At 39.7% G+C, this 16249-nt stretch overlaps 1 protein-coding gene across 2 annotated transcripts in view; it reads right to left on the reverse strand.

The window, feature by feature from the left end:
• Positions 1 to 16249, reverse strand: part of NTRK2 (neurotrophic receptor tyrosine kinase 2) — a 202575-nt gene that overhangs the window by 67389 nt on the left and 118937 nt on the right. The gene's annotated exons all lie outside the window — the stretch shown is intronic.

Raw genomic sequence — 16249 nt, forward strand, 5'->3', positions numbered from 1 at the left:
TGTACAGCACAGAAATGGTTCTACATGTTCTTCCTCTCTGACTTTGCATTACAGTGGAGGGACCAGTCATTCAAGCTATCACTGGACAAAGAACTGTATGCCAATCTCATATAGAATCCTATGCAGGATGTCAGCTCATCAGCTCGTTGCTCCACTGATCTTTTTTTTTTTTTTCCTCGTTCTTATCCAGAATTTATCAACTTTCACTTCCAAGAAACTTACCCAGCAAAAGTCATGGGCAAGTGGAGGAAACAATGTGGAGAACAGAAGTCAAAACTAAGCTTTAAGCACGGCAAAGTTATATGCAAGTTCTAATGAACATACAGAATTTTGAACCAGATCCCAAGATTTGAATGCATGTGACTTTTGATAAGCTTTACATCCTGATCTCAATGTGATGACATGAAAGTCATAGCTCAGAAAATCTCTCCAAGACTGAACAAAATGATAATCATCAAAGAAAAATTCTGCAATTTAATTCCTATGGTACTGAGAATAGTTGTCAATTTACAAGTACTTCAGAAGAGCAAAAGCTTTGCTTGCAGAAGTCATTTTTGTGCTAGAACCCACCATCACAACTATAATGGACAACCTCATCTTCAGTGAGGTAGGTGCTTTTACATGATTATTCGTAACACAAAGAGAACCTGCAGAACTGCTCCTATAGTTTTCCACAACCAATGCAAGTCATGATATCTTTTAAATATCCATTTAATTCAAGAGTCACAAGCACTGTTCTTACATTTCTTTTCCAACATTTCTCCTTGTATCTCCAACAGCAGAAATAGCAGCTGTGGGCGGGGGGGTTGGGGGGGGGGGGGTGGCAGGGGCAGGAAACAGGGACAGAAATAACCAGTGACCCAGAAGAGCTTTTTGTTCTTCAGCTGTCTTGTACTCTATTGATCCTTTCTTGCTCCCTAGAGACCAGAGACATTTTATAATTATGACCATAATTAAATGCCATCAGGGATTTGAGAGGACTTCCCTCCTGAACATCCATAAATGCAATAAACATCAGTTTAAAAGCTATGAAACCAAATCAACGAAGAGTTAAAGCTGCAGATACAAGGCCCTGCCATGCTGACCTCCAGTTCTCCTGACTGAGGCCAGAGCTGAGCCTCCATAGGAGCAAGGATAAAATTCCCTTCCCAAAACGATTCAGATATTCAGTTAGTTGGCTGCTTGGATGAAATGAAAGAAAGAGGAAAAGGTGGATTAACAGATTAGCCTAGTGAAAGGCAATTAAAAAGATCCTTAATCAAAGGTGACTGCTTCTATCAAGTTGGGTATCAAAAGCGAAGCCTACTTAACCAAATCATTCTGTTCCCTGAATCCAAATCCCACTGCAAGTCACACTGTCAAGGAGGGAAAACCTATATAGTGACTTTAATTCCTTGAACTTTGGAACAGTATAGCTGCAAAATATTGCCTTAATTGGAGTAAAGGACCAACAGGCCTGCCCTTTTGTCATTCTTATCTTTAATTTCCTTTACCTTCCCCCACCCTCTCCTTCCTTCTCTTTGTCTCAAAGAGGGAGATTTGTACTCATCATTGTCTCACAGGGTGCCACTTCTTATTGGACCCCTTTCTGATTATTGCTTAGATACATGCAAGTTGTGGGTTTTTGTACTTTCCCTGCATTTTCCCTATTGTCTGAGCATGATTTATCTGCTTCGTCTTTGTGATGTTGGTCCAGTTTTGTCCAGTCTAATGAGTTTTACTAGTAACTGCGTCTAGGACTTTATATTTATGACGACAACTGCCATAAGCAGAACAGTGGTCATCCTTAACAACATTCTTGTTGGCTTGAACAACACCTACAGATAAAAATATTTTCTCCATGTTTACAACATGAGAGGTATGCCCTGTAGCAAAGTCTGGGCATGCACAGTGAATTGTCTGCATATGGAGCAACTGTCTGTATAAGGTAACGAGCAAAACATTGAAGTCTACAATGCACTTGTTTCATTCTATAATCTTGCTGTAAGAGTATGATAAGGAACTGAGTGTATCTATATTCTTCATTTTCAGTTTGTGGGTACAGCACGAATTTTGAAAGCCTTTACACTGTTTTTCCCTGACAGCTTGCTCCACCACATTTCATTGGGTTGGAGAGGAGAGAAGAGGGTTTTTTCTTCTATGCATCAAGCCATCATCCATGGATCAGACTGAGAACTAGCTGATCTCAGAGTGTGATTTACATTCACACAGATTGCACAACTTAAACAAAAATGCACATCAAGAACCTCAATAATTCCAAGTTTATCAGGACACAGAACTGCTTAGCTTGCACAGTGTTGAACATCTTTTTGTTTAAAAACAGCGATGTCAAACCTAGTTCCAAATAAACTCTTGTCAGAAACAATGGGGTTTGTTGCTGATTTGGTTAGATAAAGCTTGTTCCATTACTGAATCTGAGATACAAAGAAAACAGTGCTCACTTGTCTTGACTCAAATGTGTTCAAATAGGCTTTTATCCCTGGATTTCTTAGCCTGATTACCCAGAGCGTTTACCTGCCATGCAAAGATCCAAGTTCAGCTCAGCAGTGCCACAGCTTCTGAGAATCTGCCAGCACAAAGTAGTGCAGGGAATGAGGGACAGCTCATGACTTGCAGCCACAGAGGGTTTATACCAGAGCTTGTAAATTAATATTCCCTTTTCTTATTACAAGAGCCTGAAGATCTAAAAAAGATTTAAACCCAGAATTGTTATCTTTCCTTAGACTGAATTTCCATTTAAAAACTTGCCTCTCTTTCTTAAAAAACAAAACAAAACAAAAAAAACTTCCAGCATCAAGGTGTGTTTCTCCAAGCAGTTTTGTTCTTATTGTTTCCCTGAATTTCTCTTGTCTTTCTGAGAGGACCACCTGAAAAAGACCTCAGTAAGACAAGAGAAATCCAGGGGACTATTCTGACACACGTTTTCTGCAGAGTGTTGAGGTACTTTTTTACTACAGGGCAGACGCTAGTTTTTGAGTTACCCAAATGTCTCACAGCACAGCCTCTGGCTGCAGTCATGGAAGAATACAAGTTTCAAGAAACAGGTCTTGAGATGGTTTAGCTAACAGTGTGGGTTTTGACATATATGCTTGTATACAGTATGATATACCCATAAACAGAGGTCAGATAGATCATAACAAAATGTTTCTTGAAAACTTTTATGGACATTTGGATGGAATGACTGGTCTGATGAGGCCAAGAATTCACTGTGGGTGGGCAGGGCCATTTATATACGATGAAAAATAAATATTGCATGCTCAGGCAGAGTCCGTCCCTAGATCAGACCAAACCAAATAAAAGTCAAAGTTTTATCTGTACTCTTTCTCTCCATTATTAAGAAAAACACCCGTAGCTTCTCTGTGCTTTTTCCATAGAAAACGTTGTAAATATTTCTTTGTATATATTCTGTCAACAAATACAAGCTGCAAAGTCAAGACAGCAAAGCTGTCTTCTGCAAGAGCAGTGAACACCTGTGTGCTTTGTTCTGTCTTGAAACCATTCTATCTTGCAGTCAGGAAAATTTACCTGAAAATTTATCTTACAGAAATGTACAGGCTCTCCTACATATAATATTATCTTTTTCATTGGAACACTACAGGTTGTTTAATGTTGCTGTTCACCACAGTCCTGTTTCACAGTAATAAATGGGCTTGAAAGACTCCCATTGATTTCAATGGAAAATCAATTCTTGATCAGGCCTCTCGAGAAAAGCTATCACTGAAAAAAAAAAAAAAGAAAGAAAAAAAAAAAGCTGAAACTTTTTTCTTCTTCCTCATTTGTGAAAGACATACTTCATTTTGCACTGCATTTATTCCTCAACATGGTACCATTTCAGAGTTCTCTAAAATGCTGCCTTCAAAAGGCAAAAAAATGTAGCCTTAAAATGCAATACAACATTGTGATAAAATTGCAAAACCAAATCTGAGACAATTCCAGTGAGGAAACATGCAAAATCAGAATACGTAGTGGAACAGACTTCATGAGTTGGGAAAGAGCTACCTTGCAGCAAGATAAGGTTTCTTGGCAATAGCTGAATTCAGATTAACTTTCAGAAGGGTTCACTATACCTGCAAAGAAAGCAAAGCCTTCCTCTCCAGCAGCACAAGCTAAGAGAAAAAAGGAAATACATTCTTCAAGCAGGCACACATGAATTTGAGGCTTCAGTCTGTGCTCCTATACCACATCTCCAGGGTGAGTACTGTGATTTACTGTGTCTGAAGCCATGCCTCGCTGAAAAAGTGCACCTAAAGTCTCCTCCCAGGGTGAAGCACAAGGCTGAAAGGATTCTGCCAACATGGCTAAGTTCAGCAAAGAGCATTTCAGCATCACTGCTGATGCCTGCTGGGGCTGCCAGTGGCAGCTGAAGGGGTCCAGCTCATGAATCCAGCATCTCCTGTGGTGGCTGGAGAATTGATGCAGCTTGAAGTTGAAGGCAGCTTCTACATGGGCTGGAGGCATTGAGGGATGGTGAACCTGCTTCCCAGCTGCAGAGGCACCTGGCAGTAGTCAATTCTCCAGGCACCACTGCTATTTCTGGCAAATTGAGGGAGTTTTTGGACACTGAGGGAATCAGAGACCAGCACGAGCCACTGCCACCAGCGCCTGCCACACTGCAACAGCAAGGATGTCAGCAAGCAACCTGCACCTTTTAACTGCTTCTGATCCCTCTTCTTTGCCCACCCAGTCCAGAGGGTTTTGGCCACAGGAAGACAGTATGTTGAGCTGGTGGTATGTTGATGATGTCTGGGAAGCTGGCTACCACTGCTATACCACTACAGGGAACCACACAGGGAATATCTACTGGTTTACTCAGAGTTAGCATTTAAAAAGGACATCAATCTTTGTGTTGCAAAGCTTAAGCCAAACTACAGGTGTTGGAAGATCTGGAAGAAACACACTGCTTAAGGATTATTAGACATTTATTTGATGAAGAGTTTCTAATCTATACAGAACCAGACACGTTTGGTTTCCAGAAAGTTACTACTGAGACCCACTGTAGCAATATGTCCATTCCCAAACTGTGCAGATATAGTAGGCAAAATAAGGTGAGAATTTGCCATCAACATAGACATCATGATAGCACAACTTATTTGACTCCCAGCTAAAGATACAGGACCTTTCTGCGCTGCTGGTGACACATGTGAGCTTCACAGACCCAAGCACCACAAGCACATTACAAAACTGACAGTCCTGGAGGGAGCGGCCCTGTCTAACCGGGTACTTCCATTTGTAAATCAGAGGATGAAAGACTGAGTCCATAAGCTTTTGCCTTGCTTTTTACCACCCAAGAAGGAGCTTTTCAAGTTTTCCCACATGGTGTTGGTCAATGCATTTCTGTCTGGAGGCAATCCTATTGCTATTCCAGTCTCAACAGCCTCTTGAGTGGAGACTGCAAACACAGCAAAGCAGTTGCTTTTCTTCTGATGAGAATAAAACAGGGACAAGACAAATCATGTCCTCCTGCATAGGCAGTCGGAGCAAATCAGTCATGTATTGTTATTTCTTTGCCAAAGGCTGAGACTGAGGTTCTTTTGTTTCTTTTCCATTTGTTTCACCCTTTTTCTGTTCCTCCCTACTTTGTGTGGGACATGTTCCCCTCGATGGGTATTGTTTTCGGCTATTTATTTATTTATTTATTTATTGTTAAGGCAGCCACAGGCCTTCAAGCTGTGGGCAAAAAGAAAAAAAATATGAGAGAACATCCTTGAAAGACAGCCTAAGAAACCAAATCTAAACAGATCCTAAGCAACACTCAGAAATGTGAAGAGCTGTGTGGGAATGGTTTCGTCATGGAAATATACTAACTGGAACTGTGGCTCAAAAAAGGTATTTGTAATGGCAGTTCAAAATTATGTCAGATCTGTATTTCCCTCAAAATGATACAAATTGGAGGTCATTTGAATTTAGATTTAGCTTCTAACTATCCAGTGCTGGGCACAAATAACCATACAATAGGCTGTCCAATGTTCTATTCTTTCTCTACAGTGCTGTGGGGAAAAAAAACAAGGTAGGGGGAAGGAAGAGGAGGAGGAAGTGCCTTCATGAAGAGAGCTTTCCATCTCCTAACTCTGGCTCTAAACCTTGGATACAACTGAATGCTGCTCAAGGGATTCTCCTGGAGACTGAAAGCCTTTTCCTGCACCCTGTGACCCATACAATCACTGACTTAAACAGAGTCTCCAACAAACAGATTTCAAAGGTATTGAGGTGTAAAAAGAAGAGTCAATCATTTACTGGAATTGTCCAAAGTACTAAGCTGATTTAGAACCTGATTCCTACTGACTAGACTTTATATTTCCAATCTGTTCAAGGGCTTTTCAGGAAACCAGTAAGTCATTGACTTGAATACTTTAGCACCTGAATACCTTTGAGATTCTCATTTCATGTGCCAAGCTGACATCTGAGAATGGAACTTGGATTTCCATAATACATAAATTAAAAAATAAAATCCCTAGAGATAAGATTGGCTTTACAGAGATACACTGAAATTTAGAGAAACAGTCAATAATTGGTATGCACATACCACGTATTTTTTCTAAATGCAAACAATACTCCCATGCAATATGTTTTTAATTAAAATGTTTCTGTTTAATTGCCCCCAAAAGCTAATGCACAAGTTGTTAGCTAAAGGTATTGCACAACTTTTCATCAATAGAACTTTAACTATTTCAGACCTCATTGCAGGGTCTTGACTCCAGTCACTTGACACTTTTTCCCCTGCAGGGGTCTTATACTTCAGTCATGGTGATTTCCCAGCAATGTGCAAATAATAGTGTTTAATTATTGTGGGCATTGATGGGCTAAAGATAAGACTTAGCGAGTGTTCACCCTATATCAGATCTGTATGCTTCTTGCCTTAAGTGACATATTGGCCTTTGAAGAGCAATAACCCATCCTCTCTGGAATGGCCTGCTCAACTACCTGGTCAGCTGCTAAGAAATTCATACCGACCCCCACAGCCTGGGAACTGCTGTGCTCAAGGGTTGCCTCCACCCCTCAGTCACAGCCCCAGTAAGCAGAAGTCCCTTCTACATCTTTGACAAAAAGAGAAGCTGGTACAGAGAGGCCCTTTTGCTTCTGTCCAACAAACCCAAATAAAGCTAGCTTAAGGGAAAGCGAGAAAGGGAGGGTTCTAAAGATGACCATAAAGATACATTTTAGACACAGGATTTTTATTTGTGCTAATTAATGATAGAAGCACGTTCCTAGACTTGTCTACCTGTGTAATCATGTTTTTTAAATGTGTCAGAAAATGGTGAGCTCAGGTATTCTACTATATAGATTATATGTCCAAGCTAACACTAGTATATTAACAACTCTTGGTGAATAAATAAATAAATAAATAAATAAATAAATAAATAAATAAATAAAAGTGGGGGAAAAAAAAAGCCTTATCATTTTTCCCCAACTGCTGTTATGAAAAATGAGAAGCCTGTTGAAAGGTTTAATTAAAATGTTAATGCTGAAAGACTGATTTGAAGAATATTACAGAATATTTCAGAGTATTAACGAAGTGTTTTTACCTCTGACAACATTTTAAAAGGCTGCTACATTTCCTTTGCTGCTGACCTACACTATGCCATAACACAAGTGCAGCTAACCCTGAGACAATGAGATGCTCCCCACCAACCCCCTGGCAAACGCAAACCGAACATACTCACTCATACAAACTTTGATGCCACTTTTGTTGGGAAAGTTTTCTCAAGACAGAATGTCAGTGAAGCTGCACAGACCTCAGACTAAGATAGTCTGGAGATCAGAAATCCCACAGCAGCTAGTGAGCCCTCCCTCTTGTAAGGGGGAATGGGGCAGGAGTACAGCTTTCCATGTCCCAGCTGCATGGATCCACCACTAATGGGATAGATACTGTGGGGAAAGCACCTCTAGTACTGAATCTGTTAACCATGATGTAGTAAAGGGAGGGACAGAGCAGGTGAAGCTCTGGCTGGGCACAAAGCCTGCTGTGCAAGCCAGTACACCCTCATGCATACACAGAAATGTAAATAGGGGGGTAAGCACACATTCAGAGCAGCCAGCAGACACTTCTGCAGTTCTGGCGGGTACGAGAAAATAATCTTTGAGTGAGCTTGTGCTCAGGGCTAACTACATTTTACACACTCATGATTTTTAATAATGATGCAACTACTTGGTGATGACCTCTAGAAAATAAAAGTAGGATTTATGATATTGTTTTGGCTACAAAGTTATTTGATTTAGTTCTGATTTTCTCGTACTTCAGTATTTATCAGAGCTAATATTTATACATATTTATATATTTGTATTTCTTATTTTATTGTATTTATTCTGATTTTATTCTTATTTGTACTATCTTGCTTCCCTGGTATCCATAGTTCTTATTTAGCCAAAGCTCTCACTGACACAAGGAATAAATCAAAGGCCTAATCCTGCTCCCATGCTTAGGCTCATGATAAAGAGGTTTTCACAATGGATTTTCCCATTCAGCTTAATTATAAGTACTACCCATTTAAGCTCTGTAATGTTTCTTTTTTTTTTTTTTCCTCCCATTATGCATTTAGATACTTATGCAGGTTTCTGCATACAAAAAGAACATACCTAGAACTTACTATGCAGCACAGAGTCTGAAGGCATAATTTAATCATTACAATATAAATAGTGCTCTTTGTCATCTATGTATTACTGATTTAGCTACATATTTTGGTGGCAAAACAGTGTATGTATTTCTAATACTGTTGTATTGTCAAATGACAGACTTAAGGTAGCAATGTTACCTACTAAAAAAGTGCCATGTGTTTTGTTGTTGTTGTTGTTGTTGTTGTTTTTTCATCTTGACTACTATCCCAATTGCAGAGAATGTTTATGTAAGTGTTTAATTTCACTTTATCTTTCATAGTGTCCTTAAGTGTGCATTTCACATGAAGACTGTGGTGGGGCTTGATGCTGAAAGTGAATTTCAGTGCTCTGCTGGAGAACAGCATGCTAAACTGAAGTTAACCTGACAAATTTACAAAACAACGTGCACACTCTTCCTGAATGTTGGCACCGGGCACTTTACTTTACTAAGAGTGCATGTCTCACTTCGTCTCCTCTCATTCTCTGTCTTTGTAATTGAAATGCATTCTTTGGGTCTTAGTTGCTCATATCTCCTTCCTAAATATCTGCTGTTTAGCCAGAACTATGTTTCATGTGCTGTATTTCTAGCTGATAATATAAATTACAGATCAGAGTCCAAGTTGTTGCTCTTGTAGTTGCATTTCCAGCAGTAGGACTCTCAGTGCAAGTCAGAGTTTACCAAATAATTCAGGTCATAGAACAACATTTTGTGTAATGAAATGCAAGCATTTTGCTGACGACATTACTGCTTGCCTTTTTTACCAGGTATAAAAGGACTTCACGGATGGATCATGACCGGAATGCAAGTAACTTTTGGCGACAATTTGATTCTATAGGTTCACGTCTATACTAAATGTGGAAATAGTCCCTTTCCTTCCAATTCTGAATCATTAAAGAGGTAAACTCCTCCACTGCTCAGGCTGAAGGGTTCAGCCTTTGGGAGAAATTTTTCCATCTGGTTGAAAAAGAAAAAAGAAACCATGTCTGCTGAGACTCAGAATGAGCAGCAGGTGTTAAAAAAAAAATCTAATTTCTCACAAATTTATTTATTCCCTGTTACATTTTATTTGTTAGGCAGAGGAAATATGAGACCAGACTATTGGGAAAATTATGTGAGACTCAATATGACATGATCTAGGGGACAAATCGATTGCCAAGCTAATAAAGGTCAAACACAGCTAAGGAAATATACCACCTATGCATGTGGTTGACATCTCTGACATACGCATGTCTTGATGAACAATTGCAAAGACACATAATTTAAGTGGTGACTGCAATCAGGGATTGAAAAATGCAACACAAAATACAAAAATATTTAGTCAAGCCAACAAAATACATCTTCATATATCCTTATGTCTCTATCTAGCCCATAAAATATCTTTAGAGTAAGGCACACAATGGGAACAGGACAAGCAGTACATTTGATATGCATATCCCTCCTCATAATCTCAAACTCATTCATTGTTATTTTTCAGCATTTAAAGTTCTTTGGTTTTCAGCATCTAAAGATTCTAATTTTGGTGAAGTGAGTGCCCTGTTAATCCTCCCAGCCTCTGAACCACGACTGCCAATGAATGTCAAGTCTGGCAAGTTCAGCTTGGGTAGCGAGGTGTTTCCTCTCAGTATGGATTTACAAAGATTGATTGTTTTTGCTCCTCTGTGCTCTGGCTGCTGAGGTCAGGCTGTCCTTTATAGGAAAATGAGCTGCTTATAAATTTTCAGCTCTGCAAACTTTGGGAGTTGATGGAAAATCCCCAGGCTTACAGTTTAGCTGTCTAAGAAACCACAACAGCAGCTTTTCTTTTGTGGTCACTGAGATGTAAAAGCCTTTCAAAAGAGATGAAAATGCTGACAGAGTCTTTCTCTTGGGAGACCCTTCTTCTGTGCATAGGGACATAGTCTATTTTTCACCCTGTAATGCATGTAAAAAATTACACCTATTCCTGAAAACTCTAGGAGAGTGTAAGGTGACAGATAAAACCTGGAACATGTCACATTTGTTACATGGGAGATAAAGTCAAGTAGAGATTGTCCAATGCTTGCAGTTGGCTCATTGAACCTTCTGGGATTTTTAAATGACACTGTGTAGGATGGGCACTACAGAGCAATGAACACATCTTCTGCTCTGGGTCAAACATTTGACAGATCCCTGCAGCACACAGGCTCTCTCCTGGTGAATTTTCCTTTTTGCCTGCCGTTTTCATGTCACCAGATTCTCATGTCCCCACTCTGCAGTGAGAGCCCATGCCCTGATAGAGAAGAAGGAGACGCTGCCATAGCAGAAGCACATATGCTGGGGACAGGTTCTCCTGTGGAGCTCCTGGGGCAAGGATGCCTGAGAAATACACCCCAGGTGACCACAAACCCTCTTTCTGTTAAACTTGCCCTGGCAATGTAGATAACCAGTTCTTCTTTTTCTGATCAAATGGCCCCTTGCTAGTGATCCAAGGACTAGGGAGAAGGTTGTCAGCCCAGCACCAGATCAAAGGCCTGTTGAGGCCTGAGTGATCAAAGCCACAGAAACAACTGGTCTGAGCCACAAGCAGCTGCACCCTTCCACCAGCCTCCTGGGAGAAGTAATGCACCTCTGAGAGTCCAGGAGTCTGCCCTGGCTGCCCTCTGCTCTGTACAGAGGCTGAGCCAGAGCCGCATCCCCTGGCTGGCAGAGGTGGCCAGCTCTGCATCCCAGAACGCTGCAGCCATGCTCAGTGCTACCAGATTGTGAAAGAAGCTTGGAAAGAATCACAATGTCATAAACAAAATAAACAGAAGGAACTCAAATTCAGACCTCTTTCTGTTTTCTCAGACTTCTGGGTTCTGGCTTACATTCTCAAGATCTTCTTCACAATTTTTCCTCTTTAAAATGAAATCTGAGATCATCACCAGACTCAAAAATGTGGCTTTAATGTCCAATACTACAGGAGTCATGATAAAATGACAAGAATAACACTCCTATTTCTTTTCTCTTATAAAAGTCATTCAAGTAGGTGGTGGACAAAAGCAGAGCATTTCTGCAACCTTCCTGACTAACAGAGATAACCACAGTCTGGCTTTCTATTCCTTTAAAAGAAATCTAGAGTCACAGAATAAGGTAAGTCAGAAAAAAATGAGATCACCACTAACTAAATTGTGTAAGAATCCCTGAAATGAAAATGAAAATGCCTGAAAGTAAGTTGGCAAGTTTGGTGCTCAGAATGGGATAGGAGAGGGGTTAAAAAAAAAAAAAAAGTTATTTTTTTCAGATCAGCAAAATAAATCAAAATTAAGTTACAAAAATTATTTTGATCAATTTATAAACAGCTGCTGACTTTACTTAACAGAGGCCAACAGAAGAAGCACATTAATTTTTCACAGTGGGTATGTAGACAGCATCTTGTCCACTAGCTCAAATGATTCAAATGCATTTTTCTATGTCTATCCACTAGAACCTGAACTAAGACACTCACAGCTGGTAAAATACTGAAAGAAGTCAAGCTAAGTACAATAATTGTTACTACTTTTCAATGGAGTCTAAATAACCACCTATTTCCTCAACACAGTATTGTAAGAATAGGGATGCTATTTGTGTGCTAATACAAGTGCAGGTGAAGCACAAAATATTACAGTGTGTCGGCACAACCTTTCATTTTTATAAAATAACAGAAGTAAATCTGAAGATTGCATGACATTTTTTTACCCAATGCATATATCTAGTGCACATTCACACCCTGGTTCATGAAGGAACACCCTGTACTGCAGAAGTATAGACCAAATATTAAGACTACCCATGAATACATACCAATTTCCCACTTGAAAGCCACAATCCACACCACATCATTTGAAACACAGAGGCCAAGGGTATGGCCAGTCACTGAAAACATCTTGTCACTGCCTCACACACTGACTAATTAACAAGCCTGCCCAGTATGCTGTTTTCTACCATCGGTATCTTAAGGCACAAAATCAAATGAAAGCATGGATATGCTGCGAAGGGCAAACTGACACTAGTGCAGTTGGTATTTATTCACCCTCGGGGGCCTGAAATCTGGAGCTTACAAACCTCTTCATGAAAGTTCCACCTTCTTTTCAGTTGCACCCAACAGCCGTGATGACTTCTTGGGGTGAGGGTGCAGGGTGGTTCCTATTGGAATGAGATTCAGAGAACAATTTGATTTGCCAAGTCCCAAAACCACTTGCAAAGAGCTTCTTATCCAAGGTCTGCCCTGAGACTCTCAACTTGGGCTCTTCCACTGGCATCTTTTGCATGCCTTCTTCTCAGGTTTTGCTTTTCACATTACTACCCAGCACAACAATGTTATTTACTGACTGCATTTCCAACATTAATCACTGAAATATAACAGTAATGGGCTGATATATTCTAAGACCTATGCAGCAAGCTAAGAGATGAATGAAGAAAGGCCAGAGCTGTACATGGGGTCAATTGCTTTTTTCCTTCCACCCTGTTTCAACAGGTCCATCAAGCTCAGTTGATAACTGTAGCAACTACAACTTCCATATAGGAATGTAGAAGACTATTTTTTGAAACGTCATGGTATTAATGGAAAGATCAAATAGATACAGTGCTGTGACATCTCATAGGATTAGTGAAGCCAACCTTTTAGCAATGGTTAGCCATCATGCCCCCAAGATACTAGATCAACCATTTGATTTCAGAGGAGAAAAATCTTTTCAAGGTTTGCCATCCATGAAAGGTCTCTGCACCTGAGAGTATTACTTCACTACAAAGTTATGGCCTGATTTTCAACAGCAACAACTGAATACTGTTGGTAATTCCTAGGCAAAAGGTTTGCAGGTTGATGCTAATATAACACAATGTGGTTTATAACGAATTAAGTGCAAAGAGTGTTTCACCATCTCCAGGTGGTAAACTCTCTCACATCTGAAATAACAGTTGTCACTGTTAGCTAAGTACCACCAAAAGGAATTACCAATTGATTTCACACACAAAGGAACCAAGAAGTCTGGTATGTGTCTGAAACATGTCAGTGCACCACAGACTGTAAACTTCCAAGGTAGAAATAGTCATGATACTGGAGCAGGATATGAGCAAGAAGCAAACAATGGTCCACAGCACATAAAAGAAGAGTTGGGAGTGTTGGGACAGGTTGGCAGATAGAGAAGTTCCAAAGCAGCATTAGTGAGTTTGCTAGCAAGGCAAATGGATAGTTAAGATGGTGGGCAGTTGGAACTGGAAATGTCAAACCGTACCAGTTGGAAGATGAAGGGTGATTTTCTACTGTTATGCCAATTACAGGTGCATATGAGCACTTGGGCTGAAACATGGGACAGAAATTCAGTCCTTCTGAGTGAGGACTGGAAGCCAGCCCCTGAAGTAACCAGGGCTTTGGTCTTCATCAGTTTGCATTTCCCACCTTGAAGGCTATGTCTCAGGAGCAGGGATGTGCTACAACTTTTAGCCTGAGACTTTGATTCCTTAGAAGCCATCACTTTTTAGGATTTAGTTACTCTGTAGCTAAAGTAGCAATTTACTGATCCAGTGATGGAATTTCAAATGAAATTGGTCACAAAACATTGTTTGATTTTCATTTAAACACATGCACTTTGAATACTTCCCAATGTACTTGGAAATGATTATCTGTAGAGAAGTCAAAATACCTGTTATGTTGATAAGGAAACTCTACTTGCTACTCAGAGCAGATGTACTCCTTCAATTTTTGTGAAAACTGCAATTCAATCTGCATACACCTTCATCTATCTCAAAGTCTCGCCTTCTTCCACAGAACAGCATACACTAAATACTTAAGAATTGTTTCCAGCATGACTGTCAGTGGTTGCTGTGTTTAATGCTAGCAGACAACGAAACTTAGACCAGATAGGAAATAACCATAAATGTTAATTATCTTGCTGACGGTGAAACCAGATGATATCTGGAGCTGGCATTATCGTAAACAGGAAAAAGGTATGAGAGGTACTTAACTTAGAGCTTTAAAAATACCAGATATGCACATCAGGAGGAAGCTGGCAGGCTAAGAAAGGACAAGTACAGCTCTGTACTAACAAGTGAGTGAGAGAGACAGAAGGAGAGAGTATGTGAAATCATTCATGGGAAGACCATTTTTATACCAGACAATTTATATTACCTTCTTTATTGGACAGATGCTCAGTGTGGTAGGAGAAATATGTCTTGGTTTATATACTGCCACAGTTTACCTTATTTTCTTTGCTACAACAATAAAACACAAAGAATGGGACCACCATGGCGATGTGGCAAAATGCAGAGCATCAGCCCCATATGTCTCCCTGAAGCACCAAAGCAAAGTCTTGAGCCACATCCTGCAAACATTTATGCACAAGCTGAACTTCATGTACTGTGATTAATTTCCCTGACACTGTGTGGGTTTCATTGTAGCACACAAAACCAAACACAGACTTAGGTATTTTTAGGATCAGGACCTACTTAGCACTACTCAGCTGTGATTTAATGCGATTGTACTTAATGTGCAGCTTACTAAATGTGAGAGAATTTTGTGTTTTGGTACAGTTTGTGTTATTTTTTCCTCAGAACAGCATGTATGTTGTTTCAGCATTAATGCTGAAAGTGAAATACTCTGTAGTCACTGATGTTTATTTAAACAATTATAACATTGTCTAATGCAGCTGGGAACGGAGGTACAGTAGCCTCATATTTAACAGCATGGCCTTTTATATAACATTAAAGAGCTCTAGTGGGCATGTTGCCCATTTCTGATTCCCTAGTGGCTTCTATTTTTCACAGGAATTAATGTTCTAATCACAATGCATCTGTATAACATTTTCCTTGTGCTGATCAAGTATCAGCAAATCAGTGATTATTTAATGCATCCCACCAAATATGCTAGGCCAAATTATACAAATATGCTCTGGTAGAAGAGATAATGGGGCACTTCTAATCACAAAATAGTACCACACACACACACACAACGTAGTAAGAGAACATCAGGGATGTGTGATAAAAGAAGAAAAATCCCTCATCTTGCGTGGCAGGATCATTTTTTGTAGATTGTGCTTAGCATAAAAATCAAGATGTAGATGAGTGTCAATATTCAGAATTAAGTAGTCCAGTATCAGTCTTTACAACCTTAGAGATCATGCATATGTATATGCATGCAAGCACTCATTCACAGGTCAAGCAAGATTCCTATCATGCAATGTAAACTTTGCAAAGTTGGAGGCAAAGTTTTCTGATCTAGGCAGTAGTCCCCTAAACAACAGTTTGTACTTTGAAGCTGTATCATTCTGGGTAGGATACAAATAGGCTGTAGCATCCCTTAGTTGCACACCCAATGCTCAACAGCTGCATTGGAAATCTCTGGACTGACTTCCCAGAGAAACACATCACATGGACACTCCACAAATGTATGTACATTCATACACACATACACACACAAAGACACACAAAGAAGTCTGATATACTTAGAAACCTAAATGTACTGATGAAAAAAAAAAAAAATCAGTACTGCAGTTGTTATTAATCACAATACCACTTAGGTGTTTTTTTCAGTTACCTGCTGCAACGCTAATAGCTGGTTCAAAAATCAACATTTCACATGTCCAGTTCTACAACTGAAGAGTAGTAGCTGCAGTTAGGGATACCCTTTTTTAACTATAAAGAGTTAATTATTTTTAACTCTTTGTACTTTTTCACATTTCATCTGCT

Source organism: Anser anser, assembly GCF_964211835.1.
Source record: "Anser anser genome assembly, chromosome: Z".
NCBI classification, from domain to species: Eukaryota; Metazoa; Chordata; class Aves; order Anseriformes; family Anatidae; genus Anser; species Anser anser.